This window comes from Salvelinus fontinalis, chromosome 11, assembly GCF_029448725.1.
Source record: "Salvelinus fontinalis isolate EN_2023a chromosome 11, ASM2944872v1, whole genome shotgun sequence".
NCBI classification, from domain to species: Eukaryota; Metazoa; Chordata; class Actinopteri; order Salmoniformes; family Salmonidae; genus Salvelinus; species Salvelinus fontinalis.
This window is the reverse complement of record NC_074675.1, coordinates 9,909,891-9,937,072: the sequence shown is the minus strand read 5'-3', so window position 1 is coordinate 9,937,072 and position 27,182 is coordinate 9,909,891. Positions and strand designations below refer to the sequence as shown.

General features: G+C 45.3%; 1 pseudogene; it reads right to left on the bottom strand.

The window, feature by feature from the left end:
* Nucleotides 1-3,638: 3,638 nt before the first annotated feature.
* The window catches only part of LOC129866044 (keratin-associated protein 5-1-like), a 98,350-nt pseudogene continuing 74,806 nt past the window's right edge, over nt 3,639-27,182 (bottom strand).

The window sequence follows — 27,182 nt, the reverse complement described above, 5'->3', positions numbered from 1 at the left end:
ACTAGTAAACGGGGTACGACAGTTGAAATAAGTTCATGAGGCATTAATAAGTTATATTCTTCAAAAATCAACGAGTACACATTGTTCATTTATAAGTCTAAAAATGGATGCAGCAACTGCAGATTGCCCCTTTAAAATAGGAAAATCCCTTGAGTTTGCTTGTTGCAGGTGCGTAGGAGTAATTCGATCATATGTTAAAAAAAAACTTGCATACTGCTCTTGCCAGTATCACTTGAGTTGACTAAACTTAGGTATCGGCCTCTCAACCTTTGGTCAGAGCTTTACTTTACCTTAGATGATCCATTGGGGGATCTCTATGGGTCTCTATGGGGGTACCACAGGGTTCAATTCTTGGGCCGACTCTTTTCTCTGTATACATCAATGATGTTGCTCTTGCTGCGGGCGATTCCCTGATCCACCTCTATGCAGACGACACCATTCTGTATACTTCCGGCCCTTCCTTGGACACTGTGCTATCTAACCTCCAAACGAGCTTCAATGCCATACAACACTCCTTCCGTGGCCTCCAACTGCTCTTAAACGCTAGTAAAACCAAATGCATGCTTTTCAACCGTTCGCTGCCTGCACCCGCACGCCCGACTAGCATCACCACCCTGGACGGTTCCGACCTAGAATATGTGGACATCTATAAGTACCTAGGTGTCTGGCTAGACTGCAAACTCTCCTTCCAGACTCATATCAAACATCTCCAATCCAAAATCAAATCTAGAGTCGGCTTTCTATTCCGGAACAAAGCCTCCTTCACTCACGCCGCCAAACTTACCCTAGTAAAACTGACTATCCTACCGATCCTCGACTTCGGCGATGTCATCTACAAAATAGCTTCCAATACTCTACTCAGCAAACTGGATGCAGTTTATCACAGTGCCATCCGTTTTGTTACTAAAGCACCTTATACGACCCACCACTGCGACCTGTATGCCCTAGTCGGCTGGCCCTCGCTACATGTTCGTCGTCAGACCCACTGGCTCCAGGTCATCTACAAGGCTATGCTAGGTAAAGTGCCGCCTTATCTCAGTTCACTGGTCACGATGGCTACACCCACCCGTAGCACGCGCTCCAGCAGGTGTATCTCACTGATCATCCCTAAAACCAAAACCTCATTTGGACGCCTTTCCTTCCAGTTCTCTGCTGCCTGCGACTGGAACGAATTGCAAAAATCTCTGAAGTTGGAGACTTTTATCTCCCTCAACAACTTTAAAAATCTGCTATCCGAGCAGCTAACCGATCGCTGCAGCTGTACATAGTCCATCTGTAAACTACCCACCCAATTTACCTACCTCACCCCCCATACTGCTTTTATTTATTTACTTTTCTGCTCTTTTGCACACCAGTATCTCTTCTTGCACGTGATCATCTGATGATTTATCACTCCAGTGTTAATCTGCTAAATTGTAATTACTCGATTTATTGCCTACCTCATGCCTTTTGCACACATTGTATATAGATTCTCTTTTTTTTCTACCATGTTATTGACTTGTTTATTGTTTACTCCATGTGTAACTCTGTGTTGTTGTCTGTTCACACTGCTATGCTTTATCTTGGCCAGGTCGCAGTTGCAAATGAGAACTTGTTCTCAACTAGCCTACCTGGTTAAATAAAGGTGAAATAAATAAAATAAAATAAATTGTTTCTGACGTTTCCATCCAAGTATTCCCACAGTCTCTGCAACATACCAGTGTTCTTCAATACTCTTATAGGGGGAAAACAAGCAGTGCAGGCTTTTGTCCTAGCCCTTGAGTAGTTGAATCAGGTGTGTTAGTAATGCTGGTCTGGAACAAAAGCCTGCACAGTGCACACCCGGCCGGTCCAGAGAGTCACGATCCAGGCTTGAAGAATAAGTCAGCTCTTGGAGGCTAACCAACGACGTGAATAGAAACTGCTGGGGAATGGGAAGAGTTAGTGTGGGCTAGTATTTTAGCACCTCAGGCTTCAATTACAGGAACATTGACCGCACTTGGACTTTTTCTCATCAATCCTGTTGTCAACTAGTTTGTACAAAACATTTGAGATGCCACGCGGTTCTTACGGGAATTGAACCCACAAGTGTACTGCTGGTAGGGCAACGTTCCAACCGACGCTGTCGATCACTACGCTTGACTTGGATACTTTCAGAGGGTTGATATTGCCGTCATTATAATAACTGCTTTGATATATAACCCCAGGCTATTTAACATGTCCATACCTAAGCACCATGCTGTGAGGCAGTTCCATCACAATCCCAGTGCATTCAGTAATTGAACTGATCTCTTGAATGGAGACCCTCCTCGCCTTACTCGACTCCCAGGGATTGAAATGGAATTGAGCCCAACGCTGGTAACCCCTTTGCCTGTGTGTTGGTAATGGCTGTGTCACCACCTCACTCTGATCTCATTGTTCCCCTAGTCCCCAGTGTTGAGTGTGGTGTGGTGGAAGGGCGTGAGGATAGTGGGTACATTCCAGGTCGTTTTGTTTGGAGTTGCACAACACCTGGAGAAGTGGTAGACAGCTCAGGGACTATGTTGATGTGATATAGCGATCTTCTCAGATGAGAAGGTGGACTTCTAAAAGACTAAACGGCTGTGTTGTTACTTCAGTAGGAGGTCATTGTTCACCGTAGGCCACCGTGTTGACTGGGGAAAGTCCAAAAGGGGATTGTGGTAAAGATGGCCACATCACTTTGTTGATAGTTGGTTAAACAAGTGGGCCCTAGCATAGCTTTAAACTCTGCATTGTTGGAAAATGACCCGTAAGTAAACATTTCACCGTTAGTCTACACCTGTTGTTTACAAAGCAAGTGACGAATAACGTTTGATTAGATTTTATTTGATTTAGATTTAAGTTGTACAGGCTTTTGTTTCAGCCTGGCACTAAGACACCTGATTCAACCAATCAACTCATCATCATCAATCCCTTGATTGTCTTAACCTTTTCCTGCAGTGGGCTAAAACAGTGTCACACAGTGTTTCTTGGTAGTCTTAAACAAATCTACGTTGAAACAAAAGTATACACCTCACACACATGGTTATGGGCTTAACAAAAGAAGACACCTGTACCATGTCAGATATAAAGTAGAAGTAGAGTTTGCATCCCTATATGAGACTTTATATACATCACAGAACACTGAAATAAAACAAACCCGTTTGATATAGAAACACTGGATTTCTGGCATTTAAAAAAAAAGTTATGTTTATTAATTATGAGATTATGAAAAATATTAATAACATACCACCCACGAGGCCACTAGAGGGTGTTTTGGTCCTTTGACTGTACAGTACTGTAGGTACTGCTGGGCTGGAACAAAAACATGCACATCCTGTAGGTACACAGAACCTGTTTTGAAGAACCCTGCATATCATCTAGATATGTTACAGAAGTAAGATTGCAAATCTGTATCATAGGATAGTTTAGAGTCCAATCTATGTATCGCTGTTCCATGGGTGTTCTGAGTTAATGAGCAGAAATGGGGAGAGAGGAAGCACAGGGGTTATTGCTTTTAATAGTTTACCTTTTGCTTCACTATTCAAACACCAGCGTAGACATAAGCCCCACAGCACATGCAGACACTGATGCAAGCAACCACACACTTGGCTACAGGCTACAGTACACAAACACTCACCCAATTACACACTGAAATATCAACCCGTAACAGACCAGTTCAAGGCACTCATGTAGACATATGGAATCATATCATTCATGATTGTTACACACACACACACACACACACAGACACACACACACACAGACACACACACACACACACACACACACACACACACACACACACACACACACACACACACACACACACACACACACACACACACACACACACACACACACACACACACACACACACACACACACACACACACACACACACAGACACACACACACACACACACACACACACACACACACACACACAAACAAACATTTCTTATCTACTGAAGGGTGAAAAGTGCCCCATGTAACTACTCAGAGATGAAATCACTAGTTGGCACAATACAATTTTTCCAACCTCACTCCATTACCCAGGTCAATATTGAATCTTTTTTTGCTGTGTTCATATTGATTCCAGAGGCATGTTTTACTAGGATGCTTAGCATGTGTGTAAATGGTGGATAGATCCACTGGCAGGGTGTAGGGACGATGAAAGGCACGTTCACACCTGTAGGACAGAGAGGGATGGATCAAGTGTGTGTTTGTGTGTGAGAGAGAGAGAGAGAGAGAGAGAGAGAGAGAGAGAGAGATAGAGAGAGAGAGAGAGGTGTAGGGTGAGATGGAGATAATTAGAATGTGGGGTAGAGAAGGTTGTAAGATATAACCTACAGTCAAGAAGGTGAGAGAAAAGAGAGGGAGAACTTATCAGAGAGAGAAATAAGTGAGACTGATAGCAAGTGTGTGTGTGTGTGTGTGTGTGTGTGTGTGTGTGTGTGTGTGTGTGTGTGTGTGTGTGTGTGTGTGTGTGTGTGTGTGTGTGTGTGTGTGTGTGTGTGTGTGTGTGTGTGCTGTATACTCATGAATATGTGTTTGACTGAACAGATCAATGACGAACCACTACACACTACCACAGACCAGAGAGACAGCAGGTTGGGTGCATGCTGCGCTTTAACTGTTGACGCCATCTACTGGGGCAAAGACAAACTACACACAGACACCACACTCCAATCAGATCCTTTAGAGAGGACACTGGGTGCATCTCAACGCTCTAAAGTGGTTTCCTCTCCTTGTCTCCTTTCCTTGTCTCCTTTTCCCCACCCACATTTATTCAGAGAATTGAACAGGTGAAATCACATAATCTAGCTGCTTTCCAGAGTACACTGAGTGGACAAAACATTAGGAACACCTGCTCTTTCCATTACAGACTGACCAGGTGAATCCAGGTGCAAGCTGTGATCCCTTATTGATTTGTTAAATCCACTTTAATCAGTGTAGATAAAGGGGAGGAGACAGGTTAAAGAAGGATTTTTAAGCCTTGAGATAATCGAGACATACAAAAGATTAAGTGCCTTAAATCGGGGTATGGTAGTAGGTGCCGGGGTATGGAACGGGGTATGGTAATAGGTGCCAGGCGCACCGGTTTGTGACAAGAACTGCATTGCTGCTGGGTTTTTCACGTTCAACAGTTTCCCGTCTGTATCAAGAGTCAAGAATGGTCCACCACCCAAAGGACATCAAGCCAACTTGGAGTCAACATGGGCCAGCATCCCTGTGGAATGCTTTCGACACGTTGTAGAGTCCATGCCCCGAAGAATTGAGGCTGTTCTGAGGGCAAAACAAAGGTGTTCCTAATGTTTTGTACACTCAGTGTACGTCAACCCTAACAACAGAACACATCCACTCTTATCTTCACCAGAGATGGTCCTAGTTGTTCACCACTGTAGTGACTATCACTATCCCGACCATAGACAACACACAACCATAGATTAATGCAACAAGATCAGCATTTTGGTAATGTCCCTAAAGTGACCCAACAAGATAGTATTATGAGCATCCAAAGCGTCAAGATTCCTCAATATCATAAATACATAACAAATACTACATGTTGGCACAAGGCATCTTTCATCTTTCTACTTTTTAGTTTTGAAATGCAAAAGGAGGAAATCCCCGTGGTTGTGGCGTCTTTTCCTTTTTCTTTCTTACCAGATCAAAGTGCCGATTGAGGCGACTGAGGTGGTGCAATAAGGAGAAATTCCCTGTTCTTGAGTTACTTCAGCCCAGCTCCTACTGTGATGGTGTTGTTACAAATAGCCACCAGGGGGCAGGAGTGGTCATTAAGAAACCAGAGGCTCTTTCCCCCTTCAACTAGTTTTTTCTACGGTATCTGCTTCTATATACCTCTTGTGAGGTGAATACTTACACACCTCTGCACACACACACACACACACACACACACACACACACACACACACACACACACACACACACACACACACACACACACACACACACACACACACACACACACACACACACACACACACACACACACACACACACACACACACTTGAATTACTTTATTTGAATCCACCAACAAAATGTTTACAAAAAAAGGATCCAAACCTTTCAAAGGACCCTGTATGCATGGCACTCAATGGTACAGAAAGCACCACCTTCTCCAAACGAACACACACACTTGAGGGGCCAGGATGACACTGTTTGTTTTTCCGAAGTCACATCACTGGAAATGCACAACTCATTCTCCCTACACATATAAACTACTCTCTATACAAATCCCAGCTGTGGCATCACAAGTTCACGACCTCTCCACTCATCACAGTTTATCTCACAACACCACCAGTTCAGAGTTCGCCCCGCATTACACGCCCAGAGCGGTCCAAAGTCACAAGTTTACAGGCGTTCGCACACAAACTGGGAATTGAATTCCCCTTCATCTCATCTGGGGTGAGAGAGCAAGGCTTAATTCTCTGTAACTTTACACATATGGGGCTCAACCTTCAAAAGATTCTACAATGGGGGTTTTAGCAACTCAGCCGTAGCCTCAGAGGATGGAGAGTGAGAGAGCTAGAGAGAGAGAGTGATGGAGGGAGATGGAGAGTGAGAGAGTCAGAGAGAGAGGCAGGGAGATAGAGACAGAGAGACAGAGAGAAAGAAAGAGAGTCTAGGAGAGAAAGGGACAGAGAGGGAGAGTGAAATGATATCAAATAGGTCTTTCTTCCAACCTCCTTGAGCACCCAATGGATCAGACATGGAGCAGCGGACCTTGAGGACCTTGAGAGGGGAATTGAATGCTTACCATGCAGAACGCTATCTTCAAGGCTCTTTGCCTCAGACTTGTCTCTTTTATCATTAATTAATTATTGCTAATTGCCAGGATTAGGAAGAGAGAGAGAGAGAGAACACGGTTCTCCTGTCCCAGAGTCTCTCGACCGCAGTGTGTGTCTGTGTGTGTGTCAGTGTGTGTGTCAGTGTGTGTCTGTGTGTGTCTGTGTGTGTGTCAGTGTGTGTCTGTGTGTGTGTCAGTGTGTGTGTGTCAGTGTGTCTGTCTGTGGGTTGGTGTGTGTGTCAGTGTGTGTGTCAGTGTGTGTCTCTGTGTGTGTCAGTGTGTGTCTGTGTGTGTCTATGTGTGTGTCAGTGTGTGTCTGTGTGTGTGTCAGTGTGTGTGTGTCAGTGTGTCTGTCTGTGGGTTGGTGTGTGTGTCAGTGTGTGTGTCAGTGTGTGTGTGTCTGTTTGTGGGTTGGTGTGTGTGTCTGTGTGTGTGTCAGTGTGTGTGTCTGTTTGTGGGTTGGTGTGTGTGTGTCAGTGTGTGGGTTGGTGTATCAGTGTGTGGGTTGGTGTGTATGTGTCTTAGTATCTGTGTGTATGCACACCCTTGACCCTGATATTGAGTAAAAATGAGAATTGAACCCTCTTGTCAGCAAGGTCATCAGGCCTTAAGTATTTCCATGACACTCAGGAAGGTGGCCCAAGCTGTTTAACATTCCTGTCTGTGGTCGTGTTGCGGTAGAAATGTTTTACGAATGCTTTATGTGTTCCTTTACGGTTCACTCGGCTACGGAGCTCGTTTCATGCAGTTGTCAGAGGCAGAGCTTGAACAACGAATTCCAAGGAAACTTTCCCATCATTATTTTATGTAAGCGTGTGAGTTACACAAGCTGTTGCCCAAGGGGCCCTGGTCAGAAGTAGTGCACTATATGAAGTTAGGATCATGGCCCATAGCGATAGAGCAAAGAATATTAACTGATTATCAAGTCCAGGGAACTATAAGCAAACAATGAAACGTAGTCTGTATTAGATGCTTAAGTTATAACATGCTGTTTGCCTGTGTGTGTGTGTGTTTATGATTGTGTGTGTGTGTGTGTGTGTGTGTGTGTGTGTGTGTGTGTGTGTGTGTGTGTGTGTGTGTGTGTGTGTGTGTGTGTGTGTGTGTGTGTGTGTGTGTGTGTGTGTGTGTGTGTGCGTGTGTGCGGGTGCACAAAGACAGTCTATTTACTGTTAGCTGGAAGAGCAGTAAAGCACAGCCGTAGCATTAGCCCCCTACCTGAGCTCTAGACAGGGCTGTGATTTGGGTTAGCTTAGCGTCATGCTCTCCTGTTAGGTATTTCTTTGGCTTTAGCCCCCGCGGCGTGCTGACATTTCAAGATTAGGGCCCCCGTCATAGCACAGAGGAGTCAACCATAATGTCCTTACATTCCATGACAGCACATGTGTGTGTGTGTGTGTGTGTGTGTGTGTGTGTGTGTGTGCGTGCGTGCGTGCGTGCGTGCGTGCGTGCGTGCGTGCGTGTGTGTGTGTGTGTGTGTGTGTGCAGAGGTGACATGCCCACAGGGGGCACAGAGGCACATGCCCCCTCAGATTGGGCACATGCCCAATTCATTTTTGTTGTTGTTTCTCTGTAATACAACTAGCCACCTACAGATGTAGAATCTTAATTTGAGCCAGTTTGCTACATCAGGAATATAATCCTGCAGCAATAGGAAATGTGAATTATTATGTGGATTATAATTAATGGACGTTTTTGTAGGGGTTGATCAATTGTTGTAAGGCAAAATCATGTCTGTAATTTCAAAGTTCAAATTACAAACTTTAGAAGCCTTTTAAAACCTGAAATACACTACTGCAACAAATGAAGATTCTATTTTATAAAGTTCCCAATCTCCCAACCTCAAAACTAGCTACCAAGAAGACATTGTAGGCAATCAATCAAGTTAGAGTAGCTAGCTTGTCTATTTTAGCTGGCCTGCCTGCTGGCAAGGTTGGTAGAATTTAGAAAAGCAAGCAATAACTAAATGTACTGAATAAGACTCACATTCCTTTCAATCTTTTACCCAGATCTTAGCAGAGATGCAGAGAAGCATATTTAGTTAGTTTAAAAAAAGAACCACCAGTACAGACAGCTCAAGAGGTATGTTTAGAGATGCTAAAAATGTTACATATTTTGAACATAGAAATAAGCGTAACGATTATGGCTCTAGATTGTGGGAAAAAGCTGTTTCAGGTTTTTAAAATGCTAAGTTCTTCAACTTCTAGATGGGGGACTAGCCCCCAAGCCAACCTCATATTCTTTGTGCCCCACAGATTTTCAGGGCACATGGCACCCTTGTGTGTGTGTATGTGTATACGTGAGACAGCATGCACAGGAGTGTGTGTTTGTGACATGCTCTGTGTATCAGTCTGTGTGTATATCACTCCCTATGAGACAGCATGCACAGGAGTGTGTGTTTGTGACATGCACTGTGTATCAGTCTGTGTGTATATCACTCCCTATGAGACAGCATGCACAGGAGTGTGTGTTTGTGACATGCACTGTGTATCAGTCTGTGTGTATATCACTCCCTATGAGACAGCATGCACAGGAGTGTGTGTTTGTGACATGCTCTGTGTGTCAGTCTGTGTGTATATCACTCCCTATGAAACAGCATGCACAGGAGTGTGTGTTTGTGACATGCACTGTGTATCAGTCTGTGTGTATATCACTCCCTATGAGACAGCATGCACAGGAGTGTGTGTTTGTGACATGCTCTGTGTGTCAGTCTGTGTGTATATCACTCCCTATGTGTTTCAAATACTGTAGCACTATGGCAGAGGAAGAGGTTTACATACAATACCATCATCTCTCTCTCTCTCTCTCTCTCTCTCTCTCTCTCTCTCTCTCTCTCTCTCTCTCTCTCTCTCTCTCTCTCTCTCTCTCTCTCTCTCTCTCTCTCTCTCTCTCTCTCTCTCTCTCTCTCTCTCTCTCTCTCTCTCTCTCTCTCTCTCTCTCTCTCTCTCTCTCTCTCTCTCTCTCTCTCTCTCTCTCTCTATTAATTTCAATTGAAGGGATTTATTGGCATGGGAAACATTTGTTTACATTACCAAAGCAAGTGAAATAGATAATAAACAAAAGTGAAAATAACAATACAAATGTACTGTGTGCAAATAATTCAAGTACCAAAGGGGAAAATGATTAAACATAAAAATGGGTTGTATTTACAATGGTGTTTGTTCTTCACTGGTTGCCCTTTTCTGGTGGCAACAGGTCACACATCTTGCTGCTGTGATGGCACACTGTGGCATTTCACCCAGTAGATATGGGAGTTTATCAAAATTGGGTTTGTTTTCAAATTCTTTGTTGATCTGTGTAATCTGAGGGAAATACATGTCTCTAATATGGTCATACATTGGGCAGGAGGTTAGGAAGTGCAGTTCAGTTTCCACCTCATTTTGTGGGCAGTGTGCACATAGCCTGTCTTCTCTTGAGAGCCATGTCTGCCTACGGCGGCCTTTCTCAATAGCAAGGCTATGCTCACTGAGTCTGTACATATCAAACGTTTTCCTTAAGTTTGGGTCAGTCACAGTGGTCAGGTATTCTGCACTGTGTACTCTCTGTTTAGGGCCAAATAGCATTCTAGTTTGCCAGGGTTTTTGTAAATTCTTTCCAATGTGTGAAGTAATTATCTTTTGGTTTTCCCATGATTTGGTTGGGTCTAATTGTGTTGCTGTCCTGGAGCTCTGTGGGGTCTGTTTGTGTTTGTGAACAGAGTCCAATGACCAGCTTGCTTAGGGGACTCTTCTCCAGGTTCAACTCTCTGTAGGTGATGGCTTCGTTATGAATGGTTTGGGAATTGCTTCCTTTTCGGTGGTTGTAGAATTGAATGGTTCTTTTCTTGATTATGATCATTAGCGCGTATCGGCCTAATTCTGCTTTGCATGCATTATTTGGTGTTTTACGTTGTACACAGAGGATATTTTTGCAGAATTCTGCATGCATGAGTCTCAATTTAATGTTTGTCCCATTTTGTGAATTATTGGTTGGTGGAACCCAGACCTCATAACCATAAAGGGCAATGGGTTCTATAACTGATTCAAGTATTTTTTAGCCAGATCCTAATTGGTATGTCGGATTTTATGTTCCTTTTGATGGCATAGAATGCCCTTCTGGCTCTCTCTCTCTCTCTGACGTTCTCCTACCTGACTACCTGATCATTTGAAGTCATAGAGTATACTGAATTCCTAGAGACTCCTAGCCTCTACCCCCCCGAGCACTCCTGTAGATCTGAAACCGTTGGATAGATGTTAGCAATATGGCAGAATTTCCAGTCAGTCAATCAGAAGGCAAGGTGAAGAAGCATTACTTAAACCTATGAGAGACAGCAGTTGTACAGGAGTGTCCTACAAGGGCTGGTAGTTGATTTAGAATTCAGCATTACTCTAATCCACGGTAATGTCATATATGGTGTCATACAGATGTAGGATCTTAATTTGATCACTCTTTTGTTGCTGAGAAATACAAACTTGTAGTGTATTATTCAAGCTTTCAAACGTATTCTAAAGTTTAACATTTCCAGTTTAAAATGTCAGACATGATTTGCCCTAACGAAAAATGTATTAACCCCTACAAAAAATGTCCATTAATTATAATCCACATAATAATTCACATTTCCTATTGCTGCAGGATTATTTTCCTGCTGTAGCAAACTGGCTCAAATTAAGATCCTACATCTGTATGGAACCAGCAGTAAGGCCTTGTGGGCCACATGCAAATTACAGACATTGTGCACGTACAGCGTTCATCACACTAGCGCATGCAGCGTTTACGACACTTTAGAGCATGCAGCCTGTGCAGCAAATTAGGTTGAAACACAGAGAGCCCAGATGGACTTTTGCAGGGCTATGCACACAGCTGTATAATTGAATGTGGTCGTGTGTGTTTTTGTGTGTGTGTGTGTGTGCGCGCTCCTCCATCCACACAGCTGTGTAATCTAGTGTGGTCTAAAGGAGAGAGTGGGTGTGTATGTGTCTGTGTGCTCATCTATATAATGTACTATGTTAGACAAGTGGGTTCGTAAGAGGGGTATACTGTGTGTGCACTTTGCTGAGAAATGCTTATCTGTCAGAAGAGCAGGGAGACAGTCCCTTGTGACTAGGGACTGTATGTGTTTGTAGTCTTAGGCATTCAATTGCAATGTGTGTGTGTGTGTGTTTGTGTGTGTGTATGTATACTTAGTCAGGTATTAAAGTGTAATGTGTGTGTCAGGAGTTGAAGTGCAGTGTGTGTGTGTGTGTTTTTCTCTGTGTTTATGTGTGCGTGTGTGTGTCAGGTGGTGTAATGTGTTCAGGCACGTGGACCTGCCTGTCTCCTGTGCTTATTGTCAGGGTGCAGAGTGCCTGGCTAGAGTAGCCTGACATTGGTTGGCATGGGGGGGCACGCCCTCTCTACCCTGCAGGGGCTCTCTAAAAAGCACATATCCCACACAAACGTCACTGTGAATCTGATCGGCATTCTATAGACACACACACACACACACACACACACACACACACACACACACACACACACACACACACACACACACACACACACACACACACACACACACACACACACACACACACACACACACACACACACACACACACACACACACAGCCAGAGGCCTGACATCTCAGGAAAGGCAAATATAAATGCCATGATCACAACTCTGATGTAACTGCATCACAGTTACACCGTAAAAAATCTACTTGTTTCAACTAACTATTTTTATGAAGTAACTGGTTCCACAGCGTTATTTTTGTTCACTCAACTTTTCAGTCCAAGTGTTACCTGAACAACAAAAAAATGACTTGGCCCAAACTTGAGAAGAATTACATGTTTCCTCAACTTGACTCATATGCTAATTGAACTAGAATTATAATATTTTCAACTTAATATACATATTTGACATGATCATTTATACAGTTATTATTATCCGAACATGTCCTCACCAGGGATTTAAACTCACACTTTCTTAGTTCATGGCCTCCCGAGCTTCCTGCTATGTCACCATGTCTGTGTCAATTATCAATGAGTCTGACTATTGGCTCATCATACTTTTAACAGAGTTGAGATTCACTTTGACATGCAAAGGGTAGAAATACAGGATAAATCCGTTACTGTTTCAGATATGGTGGCGTAGCAGGAAGTTGGGAATGCTGTGAACCAAGCGGTTGTGAGTTCAAATCCCAGGTGAGGACATGTTGAATAATAATTATTGTGTACATGGACAATGTACTCATGTGTAATAGGTTTCACAGCCTTGTTTTCAGGTAAGATGTCCAAGTAATAATTTCTGGTTGAATGAACATATGAGACATTTTGAGCAAAAATATAATTTCAATGTAATTATAAATGTTTACCTAGAATATCTCATGTTGGAGCTAAGTTTGGGCCAACTAAAAGTTCAGGTAACACTTTGACCGAAAAGTTGATTAAACAAAAAAAGCCTGTGGAACCAGTTACTAAATAATATTTAGTTAAAACAACTAGATATTATTTGTCGTTTTTTTTTTTTACAGTGAAACGTGTTTGAACTGTGTGTATGTTTGTGATGATGTACAGTAGAATGGATTTGTTCATCTTACCATCAGAATGATTGAAGTTGAATCAATGACTCATGAGAACTCATTCATTCAAGCATTTAGCATACCCTCTAAAGTGGTAAGATCCTCAGAGGATCCAACTAAAGGATTCTAATGTTTGTGGAATTGCCTGTATGGCTGGGCTTGTGCCTTCTCGTCTGTTTGTGTGTGTCTTTGTGTGTGTCTGTGTGTGTTTGTGTGTGTGTGTGTGTGTTTGTGTGTTTGTGTGTGTGTGTGTGTGTGTGTGTGTGTGTGTGTGTGCGCGCGTGTGCGTGCGTGCGTGTGTGTGTGTGTGTGTGTGTGTCATAAGGCTCATAAGCCGTTTATAACCTGTCATTGACAGGAAGTGTGCATCCCAAATAGGCCTTGACCCTATTCCCTACTTAACACTATTTCAGACCAGAGCCCATAATAGGGGGCCATTTTGGACAGGATGTATGTGTCTCTGGGGGGAAATGTGACATTCTGGGCTCTGGGGATAATTTGTCTGTGGACTGGTTAATGCGACCTTATTGGCTGGATGACATCTCTGACATCTTTTTCATTGGGCCGCTGACAGCTCGTCATCCTGCTGGCTCTGGGCTAATGGCTTTGGTTGGCAGATCTGCTGAGAGGGAATAGATTAGGGAGGATTCTCTCTCTCTCTCTCTCTGCATTAGTGTTCTTTCGCTCTTCTCTGTGGGAAGCTGTCAGTCACAGCACTACTTCCTGTGCTCTCAATGGGTGTGCTTTAAAATGTCAATCCTTTGCTTCCTCCAACCTGGTTTCCTCAAGGACCTTGGATCGAACTCCTCCAATGTGCTTTGAAAGGAATTGAGGGAACAAGGACAGAGGAAGCAAGGGTTTGTAGACACAGCCCATGTTTCCTCGTCACAGCGATGGTAGAGGTGCAGCTGGACCACAGTATGTGCACTAACTCCTGTTGCATTCAATTTCGCTCCATTTCCATGCTTATGGACACAATCTATGTCCATTTCTATGGTTATGGACACAATCCGTGTCCATTTCTATGGTTACCAACTCACTATCCCTGTAAATTTCTATAGTTGCTGCAACCTTGTTCATTTCTGTGGTTACAGTTTCAAGTCCCTCTCCATTTCCATGGTTATGGTTATGATTCATGTTCATGTTCATTTCTGTGATGACAACTCCATTTCACATCCCATCTCCATGGTAATGGCTGCCGTATATCTGTCCATCATATCTGTCCATTCCAAGCCATGGCCAGAAAGCTTTGACCCTCAAACACCAGTCAAAAATCCCTACCCTTATGTCTTTATATCTGTTATTGGACACTACTTTCTATGAACCAATGTACTGGACGTGCAATTTAAGTATCATTTTTGTAAATAGTATTCTGAGCAGTGGAGGCTCATCCCCCCCCCCCCCCCCCCCCCTGAGTCTTGGGCGAAAGAGGGGTACAGTGACCTGAAGAACATCGATCGTTCAGTTAAATGGCAAAACAAAAGCAGGGAGCATAAATGCCCACTTCAGATTCAAGATTCTGGGAAAAAGCCGCATCGATCATGACGAAGGTCTGCGCATTCTAATTGCGCAACACGACAAGAAAGTAAGAAGAAACAGGGATGTTCTCAAGCGGTTTATCAACACCACTGTGTTTTTGGGCCTGCAAGAATGGGCTTTTAGAGGACACGACGAGAGGGAAAGTTCCACTAACAAGTGCAACAACAACGAGCTTGCAGAGGTAATTGCACATTCTGGTGCTTTACTTGCTGAACATGTGGAACTTTCTACTGTCTCTTCTGGGAGGTCAAAATCAATTCAGAATGATTTGATAGCTTCCATCGCATCATCCATTAAAAGTTAGATTAAAGAGAGAGGTTGACGCAGTGCATTTTTTCTCGTGCCCTCAAGTAGGTGTCACGGCCGTCTAAAGAACTGGACCAAAGCACAGCGTGGTGAGCTACATATTCCTTTTATTTTGAATAACGCCGACAAAAACAATAAACAATACAAAAACGACCGTGAAGCTTAAGGGCTTTGTGCCACAAACAAAGTGTAACGATCATCGCGGGCTGAAGGATCGGAGGACCAAGGTGCAGCGTGGTAAGTGTTCATATTATTTAATAAAATACGCAACACTTGACAAAACAACAAACACGACAAACGAACAGTCCTGAAAGGTGAAACAAACACTAAACAGGAAACAACCACCCACAAACACAGGTGGGAACAGGCTACCTTAGTATGATTCTCAATCAGAGACAATGATAGACAGCTGCCTCTAATTGAGAACCATACCAGGCCAAACACACAGAAATACAAAACAAGGACAGCATAGAATACCAGACATATAATGCCCACCCAAACTCACGCCCTGACCAACCAAAATAGAGACATAAAAAGGATCTCTACGGTCAGGGCGTGACAGTACCCCCCCCCCCCCCCCCCCCAAAGGTGCGGACTCCGGCCGTAAAACCTGAACCTATAGGGAAGGTCTGGGTGGGCATTTCACCGCGGTGGTGGCTCTGGCGCGGAACGTGGACCCCGCTCCACCTTAGTCTTGGCCCATTTAGGTGGCGCCTCTGGAGCGGGGACCCTCGCAGCTGGCCCCGGACAGGAGGGTGACTCTGGCTGCTCCGGACAGGAGGGAGACTCTGGCTGCTCCGGACAAGAGGCAGACTCTGGCTGCTCCGGACAGGAGGGAGACTTTGGCTCCTCCGGACAGGAGGGAGACTCTGGCCGCTCCGGACAGGAGGGAGACTCTGGCTGCTCCGGACAGGAGGGAGACTCTGGCTGCTCCGGACAGGAGGGAGACTCTGACTGCTCCGGACAGGAGGGAGACTCTGGCTGCTCCGGATTGAAGCCCGTCGCTGGAGGCTCCGGACTAGAGGGCGTCGCTGGAGGCTCCGGACTAGAGGGCGACGCTGGAGGCTCCGGACTAGAGGGCGACGCTGGAGGCTCCGGACTAGAGGGCGACGCTGGAGGCTCTGGACTAGAGTGCGTCGCTGGAAGCCTCGTGCCATAACTCCTCACTGGAGGCTTCGTGCCATGGATCTTCACTGGAGGCTTCGTGCCATGGATCATCACTGGAGGCTTCGTGCCATGGATCATCACTGGAGGCTTCTTACCATGGAGCATCACTGGAGGCTTCGTGCCATGGATCACCACTGGAGGCTTCGTGCCATGGATCACCACTGGAGGCTTCGTGCCATGGATCACCACTGGAGGCTTCGTGCCATGGATCACCACTGGAGGCTTCGTGCCATGGATCATCACTGGAGGCTTCGTGCCTTGGATCATCACTGGAGGCTTCGTGCCATGGATCATCACTGGAAGCTTCTTGCCATGGATCATCACTGGATTGGAGAGACACACAGGAGGCCTGGCTCTGGGAGAAGGCACAGGACTCACCAGGCTGGAGAGACACGCAGGAGGATTAGAGCTTATCACAGGCACAGGAATCACCAGGCTGGGGAGACATGCAGCAGGCCTCTTCCTTGGCCGAGGCACCGGATACACTGGGCCGTGGAGGCGCACTGGAGGTCTCGAGAAAAAAGCCTGCACAACCCGTCCTGGCTGTATGGTGACTGTATGACTGTATGACTGTCCTGGCTGTATGGCGGGGCGCAGGCACAGGACGCACTGAGCTGTGCAGACGCACTGGAGACAGTGCGCAAAGTTGGCGAAGGATAACCCGGGCCGAGGAGACGCACTGGAGACCAGATGCGCTGAGCCGGGATCAACCCTCCTGGCTCGATGCCCACTCTAGCCCGGCAGATGCGAAGAGCTGCGATGTAGCGCACCGGGCTATGAACACGTACGGAGACACCGTGCGCTCCACCACATAGCACGGTGTCTGACCAGTACGACGCTCGCCACGGTAAGCACGGTGAGTTAGCTCAGGTCTCCTACCTGACTCCGCCAATCTCCCCATGTGCCCCCCCCCCCCCCAAAAACAAATTCTGGGGCTGCCTCTCGTACACTTCTCCTCGAGCCAACTCCTTATAGCGTCGCCGCTCCGCTTTAGCTGCCTCCAGCTCCTTTTTCGGACGGCGATACTCTCCCGGCTGTGCCCATGGTCCTTTGCCATCCAAAATTTCCTCCCATGTCCAGGAGTCCATCTTCCCACGCTGCTTGGTCCTTTGTTGGTGGGTGGTTCTGTAACGATCGTTGCGGGCTGAAGGAGAGGAGGACCAAGGTGCAGCGTGGTAAGTGTTCATATTATTTAATAAAATACGCAACACTTGACAAAACAACAAACACGACAAACGAACAGTCCTGAAAGGTGAAACAAACACTAAACAGGAACCACCACCCACAAACACAGGTAGGAACAGGCTACCTTAGTATGATTCACAATCAGAGACAACGATAGACAGCTGCCTCTGATTGAGAACCATACCAGGCCAAACACACAGAATGTCATGATCGTTGTATGGTGGAAGAGAGGAGGACCAAAGCGCAGCGTGGTTAGAATACATTCTTCTTGTTTAATGACACGAAACGAAGAACACTTTACAAACTAACAAAACAACAAACCGTCGAACATGAAGCTATATAAACAATGTGCTAACATGCAACATAGACATAGACAATAACCCACAAACTACTCAATGAATATGGCTGCCTAAATATGGTTCCCAATCAGAGACAACGATAGACAGCTGTCTCTAATTGAGAACCGATCTAGGTAACCATAGACATACATACACCTAGACTAGACACTGCCCCATAAACATACAAAAACAATACAAAACACATACATCCCCCATGTCACACCCTGACCTAACTAAAATAATAAAGAAAAGAAAGATAACTAAGGCCAGGGTGTGACAGTACCCCCCCCCCAAAGGTGCGGACTCCGGCCGCAAAACCTGACACAGAAGGGGAGGGTCCGGGTGGGCCTTCTTACGGCGGCGGCTCGGGTGCGGGACGTGGACCCCACTCCACCATAGTCAATACCTGCTTTGGTGGCGCCTCTGGAGCGGGGACCCTTACATCGAGTCCCGGACTGAAGACCATCCTAGAGGGCGCCACTGGACGGAGGGGCAACTCCGGACTGAGGGGCAGCTCCGGACTGAGGGGCAGCTCTGGACCGAGGGGCAGCTCCGGACTGAGGGGTAGCTCCTGACTGGCGGGCGGCTCTGGCAGCTCCTGACTGGCGGGCGGCTCTGGCAGCTCCTGACTGGCGGGCGGCTCTGGCGGCTCCTGACTGACGGACGGCTTTAGCGGCTCCTGACTGACGGACGCCTCTGACGGCTCAGGACAGACGGGTGGCTTTGACGGCTTAGGACAGACGGGCGGCTCTGACGGCTCCGGACAGACGGGCGGCTCAGACGGCACTGGGCAGACGGGCAGCGCAGGCGGCGCTGGGCAGACGGACAGCTCAGACGGCGCTGGGCAAACGAGCAGTGCAGTCGGAGCTGGGCAGACGGCAGACTCTGGCTTGCTGAGGCGCACAGTAGGCCTGGTGCGTGGTGCCAGAACTGGTGGTACCGGGCGAAGGACACGCACCTCAAGGCTAGTGCGGGGAGCAGCAACAGGGCGTACAGGGCTCTGGAGACGCACAGGAGGCTTGGTGCGTGGTGCCGGAACTCGTGGTACCGGGCTGGAGACACACACCACAGGGCGAGTGTGTGGAGGAGGAACAGGGCTCTGGAGACGCACTGGAAGCCTGGTGCGTGGTGTTGGCACTGGTGGTACTGGGCTGGGACGAGGAGGTGGCCCCGGATAGACCGGACCGTGAAGGCGTACTGGAGCTCTTGAGCACCGAGCCTGCCCAACCTTACCTGGTTGAAAACTCCCCTTAGCCCGCACTGGGCTGTGCTGGCGAACCGGGGACACCATGCGTAAGGCTGGTGCCATGTACACCGGCCCGAGACGCACTGGGGACCAAATGCGTTGAGCCGGCTTCATGGCACCTGGCTCGATGCCCACTCTAGCCCGGCCGATACGAGGAGCTGGGATGTACCGCACCGGGCTATGCACACGTACAGGAGACACCGTGCGCTCCTCCGCATAACACGGTGTCTGCCCGTACTCTCGCTCTCCACGGTAAGTACGGGGAGTTGGCGCAGGTTTCCTACCTGACTTCGCCACACTCCCCGAGAGCCCCCACCCAATAAATTTTGGGGCTGCCTCTCTGGGTTCCAGCCGCGCTTCCGTGCTGCCTCCTCATACCACAGCCTCTCGGCTTTAGCCTCCTCCAGCTCTTCACGAGGGCGGCGATATTCTCCAGATTGTGCCCAGGGTCCTCCGCCATCCAGAATTTCCTCCCAAGTCCATGAGTCCTGCGATCGCTGCTGCTGCCTTTTACCACGCTGCTTGGTCCTTTGTTGGTGGGTTATTCTGTCACGATCGTTATATGGTGGAAGAGAGGAGGACCAAAGCGCAGCGTGGTTAGAATACATTCTTCTTGTTTAATGACACGAAACAAAGAACACTTTACAAACTAACAAAACAACAAACCGACGAACGTGAAGCTATATAAACAATGTGCTAGCATGCAACATAGACATAGACAATAACCCACAAACTACCCAATGAATATGGCTGCCTAAATATGGTTCCCAATCAGAGACAATGATAGACAGCTGTCTCTAATTGAGAACCAATCTAGGCAACCATAGACATACACCTAGACTAGACACTGCCCCATAAACATACAAAAAACCCTAGACAATACAAAACACATACATCCCCCATGTCACACCCTGACCTAACTAAAATAATAAAGAAAACTAAGGCCAGGCCGTGACACAGAAATACAAAACAAGGACAACATAGAACACCAGACATAGAATGCCCACCCCAACTCACGCCCTGACCAACCAAAACAGAGACATAAAAAGGATCTCTACAGTCAGGGCGTGACACAAAGTTAACTTCTTGAGAATACAGGGGGTGCTATTTCGCATTAGCATAATTGCCTCTACAGACTAAACTGCCTCTTATTCAATTATTGCTGTTACTATATGCATATAACCATATAGCATTGGATAGAAAACAAGCTATGGTTTCTAAAACCGTTCCAATTGAGTCTCTGAGTCAAACACAGGTCATTTCACAGCACTTTCCCTGAGCCTGAAAAAGATTGCAAGATGTGTATGCTCGCTTCAAAGCTCTGCCTATATATGGTCACGCCACCTATGACCCGAATGACACTTCCTTCTTCTTCCTCTGGGTGTCTGGAAGACGTCAGAGGAGAAATTTTTTGTTTATCTTGTACTGACGTGAAATAAGACTTATTTCTTTAGCGTGACCGACAACTTCCGGTTTCTGAGATGCGCGTTTTCAGAGGTGGCATTGTCTTTTGTTATGCTGACGTTACGGATGAAAACTATCTCCGTGTCGAAGTTTGTTTGCTACATGTGACCATATCACCGTAATGTATGTTTTTTCAATATAGTTTAATCAGATTATTAGAATTTTTTCGGGAGTTTTGCCGTGTTCCGTTCTTTGAGTTTTTTAACTTTGGGAATTGACCGTGCCAGTCGACCAGTACCCAGGCTAAATGAAGAGGGGAGGTTGCCATTGTGAATGGATTGAACGACTCATCAGGACTAAGGACACCTTGATCAACATTCTGATGAAAGACCAGCAATAGTAAGACCCAATTTACGATGTTATTTCATATATCTGTCGTGCATGTGAACTGGTCGGGCGCGTCCAGCCGGTTCTGGCTGGCCTGGTTATGCTAATTAGCGATACATTTTGTTTTCGCTATAAAACATTTAAAAAATCTGAAATATTGTTTGGATTCACCAGATGTTGGGCTTTCAATGTCTGTACGCTGTGTATTTTTTCTGAAATGTTTTAAGACAAGTAATTAGTTATATAACGTTGGTCTCTGTAATTGTTCTAGCTGCATCAGCACTATATCAGATTGCAGCTGCAATGTAGAACTGTGATTTATACCTGAAAAATGCACATTTAAAAAAAAAAAACTATGCTATACCATAAATATGTTATCAGACTGTCATCTTAAGAATTTTTTTGTTGGTTAGTGGCTATCAATATCTTAGTTTAGCCGAATTGGTGATAGCACCTGATGGAGTAAGAAACTGTTGGAGTAAGAAAATGGTGTCATTTTGCTAACGTGTTTAGCTAATAGATTTACATATTGTGTCTTCCCTGTAAAACATTTAAAAAATCTGAAATGGTGGTTTTATTCACAAGATCTGTGTCTTTCATTGGGTGTCTTGGACTTGTGATTTAATGATATTTAGATGCTACTATTTAATTGTGACGCTATGCTAGCGATGCTAATCAGTGTGGGGGGTGTGGGGGGTGCTCCCGGATCCGGGTTAGGTACTCTGTAGAGTTAACTTCCCACTCTGAAAGGAGGGAAAAGGGCTACCTAAGTATGGTTCCCAATCAGAGACAACGATAGACAGCTGTCCCTGATTGAGAAGCATACTCGGCCAAAACATGGAAATACAAAATCATAGAAAACCAAAACATAGAATGCCCACCACAAATCACGCCCTGACCAAAACAAATAGAGACATAAAAAGGCTCTCTAAGGTGACAGTAGGCTTTCCACTTTCCGCTGGTATTTATTTAGCAAAGAAAACATATAATCACTCCGGACAGAGACAAGCAACAACTCATGACATAAATGTTACAGCAGCCTAGGCTACACCTTAACATCAGCGATCTGACATGCTGAAAACGAGAAACATTTTCATTCTTATCAACTGTAGGCTACTAATAATAGCAGCTGCATTCAGCCTATGTGCCCTGTTAATCTGGTCAGGGAAACTAATTGGTAACGTTATGTATTTATTGTCCATTTGTGTGTCAGGAGAAAATGTGAATGTGATCAAATTTGGTTTATATTCAAATATGTGTTTTCAACCAAATTATATACTGGAATGAATCAGTCAACATAATAGTGATGACAGATGTGAGTTAATGTTTTATAAGGCCTACAGTTGCATAGGCCTGCCTTGATGCAAACATGCATAAAGCAAGCTCAGCCCTGTGAGTTCTATTGTCTGTGAGTTGTTGTCTCTGTATCTGGGTCGAGGGAATCCCTCTCCTGATCTAGTCTAAATGTAATTCATATGATATAAGTATAAGGTTGATGCAGTTGGACAGGGTTTTCATCCCCATTGATGAATCACTGTCATATTTTAGAGGGTCCAGAGTTTTCCTGGTTAGGTTAACAGATAAGAAAAAACTCCAGGCCCCAGAGGGTAAAAATTGCCCCACTGCTCTGGGACCTATGGTGCCACCAGTCAGTTATTGTCAGGTATGTGGATGATCAGGAATTTATTCAGGAACGTTTCTTGGGCTACTTTGATGTGTGAAGTGGGAAAGATATGCAGTCTGTTTGACTTTGTGAATTTGGCGATGTCTGAGTTTAACTTCATGGAGAAACTTGTTGTTCAAACCTACAATGGCACAGCTGTAATGGAATGTATCTGCTATTTGTATTTACAGCCAAGTCCCCTCCGTTCCCTGATTAAGAGGTGATGACCATTCCACTACCATTGTCAACTCTCTCCTGACGTTAACTGAAGCCACGTCTCATGTGCCCGCTCATCCACTGGCACATTGAATGTTTCCCTCCAAGCACTGTGAGTAACCCTACCAATTTTCTTTCATTACTGTATGTAGAGTCAATCACATACACAAACACAATCACATTATTACACATCAATGATTTTACTATTTGCTTGGACTAACTCATTCTTAGCTCTTTTGTCTAACTGTGTACTGTGTTGTGTTATTGTATTTTGTCTTCCCAGTCAAATCCTGTCCTGCACTGAAGTCAAGCCTCTGAACACCTCAACTCATGCATCATACTCTCATTCAATCACTGCTGTGATCCCTTCCCAACACTGTAAGTAGCCCTCTCATCCTCATTCCCCATAATAGTGTACTATATATGTCTTCATTAAATGCTTTAAGTTAAATAATTACTCTTTGTCGATTTTTGACGTCTCTGTGCGTTCCGGGCCTATAACCTGGGTCTCCCATCCTCCTCCATTTTCAAGTCGCCAGCCTCCACTGATTCTGAGTGAATATTGAGACATTCTGTTGCTTGAGATCTGCTGGAGACGAAGGAAATTCACCCCTGTTTGAAAAATGAAAGGAGAGCCGCACACTCTAGGAGCTCAGATATAATAATTTAATAACCTAATATCCAACGTTTCCACAGACAAGCTGTCTTCATCAGGGTATATGAGATGTGTTAGCAGCAAATGCTGCCGTTAACAGTTCCCATGTGATGTTTTACTTGACTGTCTGTACTGTATATTCAAGGGCGTATTGAAAGCTTAACATTTCTCACCAGGCACAGTTCAAAGCATGTGTGTGAAATTATAATCTTCGCTTGAAGTCCCTGATCTCTTGTTTTTAAATTCAAGTAGCCCCCTAGTGTAGCCTTGAGGGCTCCTATCTTTCTGTTCTCACTGTGTGTGTGTGTGTGTGTGTACGTGTGTGACCTCTATAGATCTGGTTATTTGCCTGGCTTATTTAAAAAGTGAAACTGCCCTCAGCACTGTGTGTGTGTGTGAGAGAGAGAGTGTGTTTGTGTGTCTGACCTCTATCTGTAAATCCATACGCTTACCTCTTGTCTCCCATTTATTGAGTAAAGTTTGCCTAACAACTTTGAGTGTGTGTGTGTGTGTGTGTGTGTGTGTGTGTGTGTGTGTGTGTGTGTGTGTGTGTGTGTGTGTGTGTGTGTGTGTGTGTGTGAGTGACCTCTGTGAATCCATAATGCTCAGCACTGAGTTTCTCTTATTTAAAGAGTGAAGGGGTCTGCAGGACTGGGAAACATTCTGAGATGAATTCAGCACCACCCAGATACACATTGATTGAGATTGGCTTGGAGTACATTGCCACGCTGACAGTAACACGTTCGTCAGTTATTGGGAACATATTTAAATGCTAATTACACCAACATGTTTCACCCACCCACCAATCCATATTCATAAGGAGAGATTGTATCTTGCATGGTTGCACCTCATATTTTGACTGATATCCTTGGAAAGGAGAAAGGTCTTGATGTGTAGATAAAGGCCTTAGTGACATACAGCTAAATGGGTTGTCTACTTTTGATCAGCGATACCCTACCAAGAGCCTCTCACTGTTTAATGGTATGGTAGTAAAGGCTTGGTCCCGTCCATGATATCCTGATGATAGAAAATAATAATACCAGTGCAGACATACTGTATGCAGAATGATGCAGTTAAATCAAGACTTCCCACTATCCCTCACTCTCTCTGACAGAGCTCTTCCTCTCTCTCTCACTTCACTCACTCGCTTTCTCGTTCCCTCTCTCAAACCCAAGGTTATACCGTGGTAATTAGTAGCATCGGGGGTAGCTCACTAACGAGTGATTACTTTGCTTATCTCTCGCCGAGTGATCATCGCTTTCTCCCTCTGCCGCCTGTCGCTGACTTCCTCCCTCCCTCTCTGTCCGTCTCTTCTTTAGCTCCCCTTTGCTCTCTCATTCCTAATGATCAATACAATCTAATTACACAATATTTGTATGCTTGGTAGAGTTCCCTGTGATCCTATATCGCTACCTCTATACAAGCAAATATTATTACACTGAAGAAAATGGGAGGTGAAGCAAGGTTAATTTTCCTTTAGCCGCAGGCTAGCATCTGGTGGAGGTAGGGAGACTGAGGGAGAGGTAGAGAAAGAGAGAGAGAGGTAGAGAAAGAGAGAGAGGTAGAGAAAGAGAGAGAGGTAGAGAAAGAGAGAGAGGTAGAGAAAGAGAGGGAGAGGTAGTGAAAGAGAGAGAAAGGTAGTGAAAGAGAGAGAGAGGTAGGGAAAGAGAGAGAGGTTGAGAAAGAGAGAGAGAGGTAGTGAAAGAGAGAAAGAGGTAGTGAAAGAGAGAGAGAGGTAGAGAAAGAGAGAGAGGTAGAGAAAGAGAGAGATAGGTAGTGAAAGAGAGAGATAGGTAGAGAAAGAGAGAGAGGTAGAGAAAGAGAGAGAGAGGTAGAGAAAGAGAGAGAGGTAGAGAAAGAGAGAGAGGTAGAGAAAGAGAGAGAGGTAGAGAAAGAGAGAGAGGTAGAGAAAGAGAGAGAGAGGTAGTGAAAGAGAGAGAAAGGTAGTGAAAGAGAGAGAGAGGTAGGGAAAGAGAGAGAGGTTGAGAAAGAGAGAGAGAGGTAGTGAAAGAGAGAGAGAGGTAGTGAAAGAGAGAGAGAGGTAGTGAAAGAGAGAGAGAGGTAGAGAAAGAGAGAGAGAGGTAGAGAAAGAGAGAGATAGGTAGTGAAAGAGAGAGATAGGTAGAGAAAGAGAGAGAGGTAGTGAAAGAGAGAGAGAGAGGTAGTGAAAGAGAGAGAGGTAGTGATAGAGAGAGAGAGGTAGAGAAATAGAGAGAGAGGTAGTGAAAGAGAGAGAGGTAGTGATAGAGAGAGAGAGGTAGTGAAAGAGAGAGAGAGGTAGAGAAAGATTACGAGAGAGGTAGTGAAAGAGAAAGAGAGAGGTAATCAAAGAGAGAGAGAGGTAGTGAAAGAGAGAGAGGTGGAGAAAGATTACGAGAGAGGTAGAGAAAGAGAGAGAGAGGTAGTGAAAGAGTACGAGAGAGGTAGAGAAAGAGAGAGAGAGGTAGTGAAAGAGAGAGAGAGGTAGAGAAAGAGTTAGAGAGAGGTAGTGAAAGAGAGAGAGGTAGTGAAAGAGAGAGAGAGGTAGAGAGAGAGAGGTAGTGAAAGAGAGAGAGAGGTAGAGAAAGAGAGAGAGAGGTAATAAAATAGAGAGAGGTAGAGAAAGAGAGAGAGAGGTAGTGAAAGAGAGAGAGGTGGAGAAAGATTACGAGAGAGGTAGAGAAAGAGAGAGAGAGGTAGTGAAAGAGAGAGAGAGGTAGAGAAAGAGAGAGAGAGGTAGTGAAAGATTACGAGAGAGGTAGAGAAAGAGAGAGAGGTAGTGAAAGAGAGAGAGAGGTAGTGAAAGAGAGAGCGAGGTAGAGAAAGAGAAAGAGAGGTATTGAAAGAGAGAGGTAGAGAAAGAGAGAGATAGGTAGTGAAAGAGAGAGAGAGGTAGAGAAAGATTACTTGAGAGGTAGAGAAAGAGAGAGAGAGGTAGAGAAAGATTACGAGAGAGGTAGAGAAAGAGAGAGAGAGGTAGTGAAACAGAGAGAGAGGTAGAGAAAGAGAGAGAGACGTAGAGAAAGAGAGAGATAGGTAGTGAAAGAGAGAGAGGTAGAGAAAGAGAGAGAGGTAGAGAAAGAAAGAGAGGTAGTGAAAGAGAGAGAGAGGTAGAGAAAGAGAGAGAGAGGTAGTGAAAGAGAGAGAGAGGTAGAGAAAGAGATAGAGGTAGTGAAAGAGAGAGAGAGGTAGAGAAAGAGAGAGAGGTAGTGAAAGAGAGAGGTGTAGTGAAAGAGAGAGAGAGAGGTAGAGAAAGATTACGAGAGAGGTAGAGAAAGAGAGAGAGAGGTAGTGAAAGATTACGAGAGAGGTAGAGAAAGAGAGAGAGGTAGTGAAAGATTACGAGAGAGGTAGAGAAAGAGAAAGAGAGGTATTGAAAGAGAGAGAGAGAAAGAGAGAGATAGGTAGTGAAAGAGAGAGAGAGGTAGAGAAGGATTACTTGAGAGGTAGAGAAGGAGAGAGAGAGAGGTAGAGAAAGATTACGAGAGAGGTAGAGAAAGAGAGAGAGAGGTAGTGAAACAGAGAGAGGTAGTGAAACAGAGAGAGGTAGAGAAAGAGAGAGAGGGGTAGTGAAAGAGAGAGAGAGGTAGAGAAAGAGAGAGAGAGGTACTGAAAGAGAGAGAGAGGTAGTGAAAGAGAGAGAGAGGTAGAGAAAGAGATAATTGTAGTGAAAGAGAGAGAGAGGTAGAGAAAGAGAGAGAGGTAGTGAAAGAGAGAGGTGTAGTGAAAGAGAGAGAGAGGTAGAGAAAGATTACGAGAGAGGTAGAGAA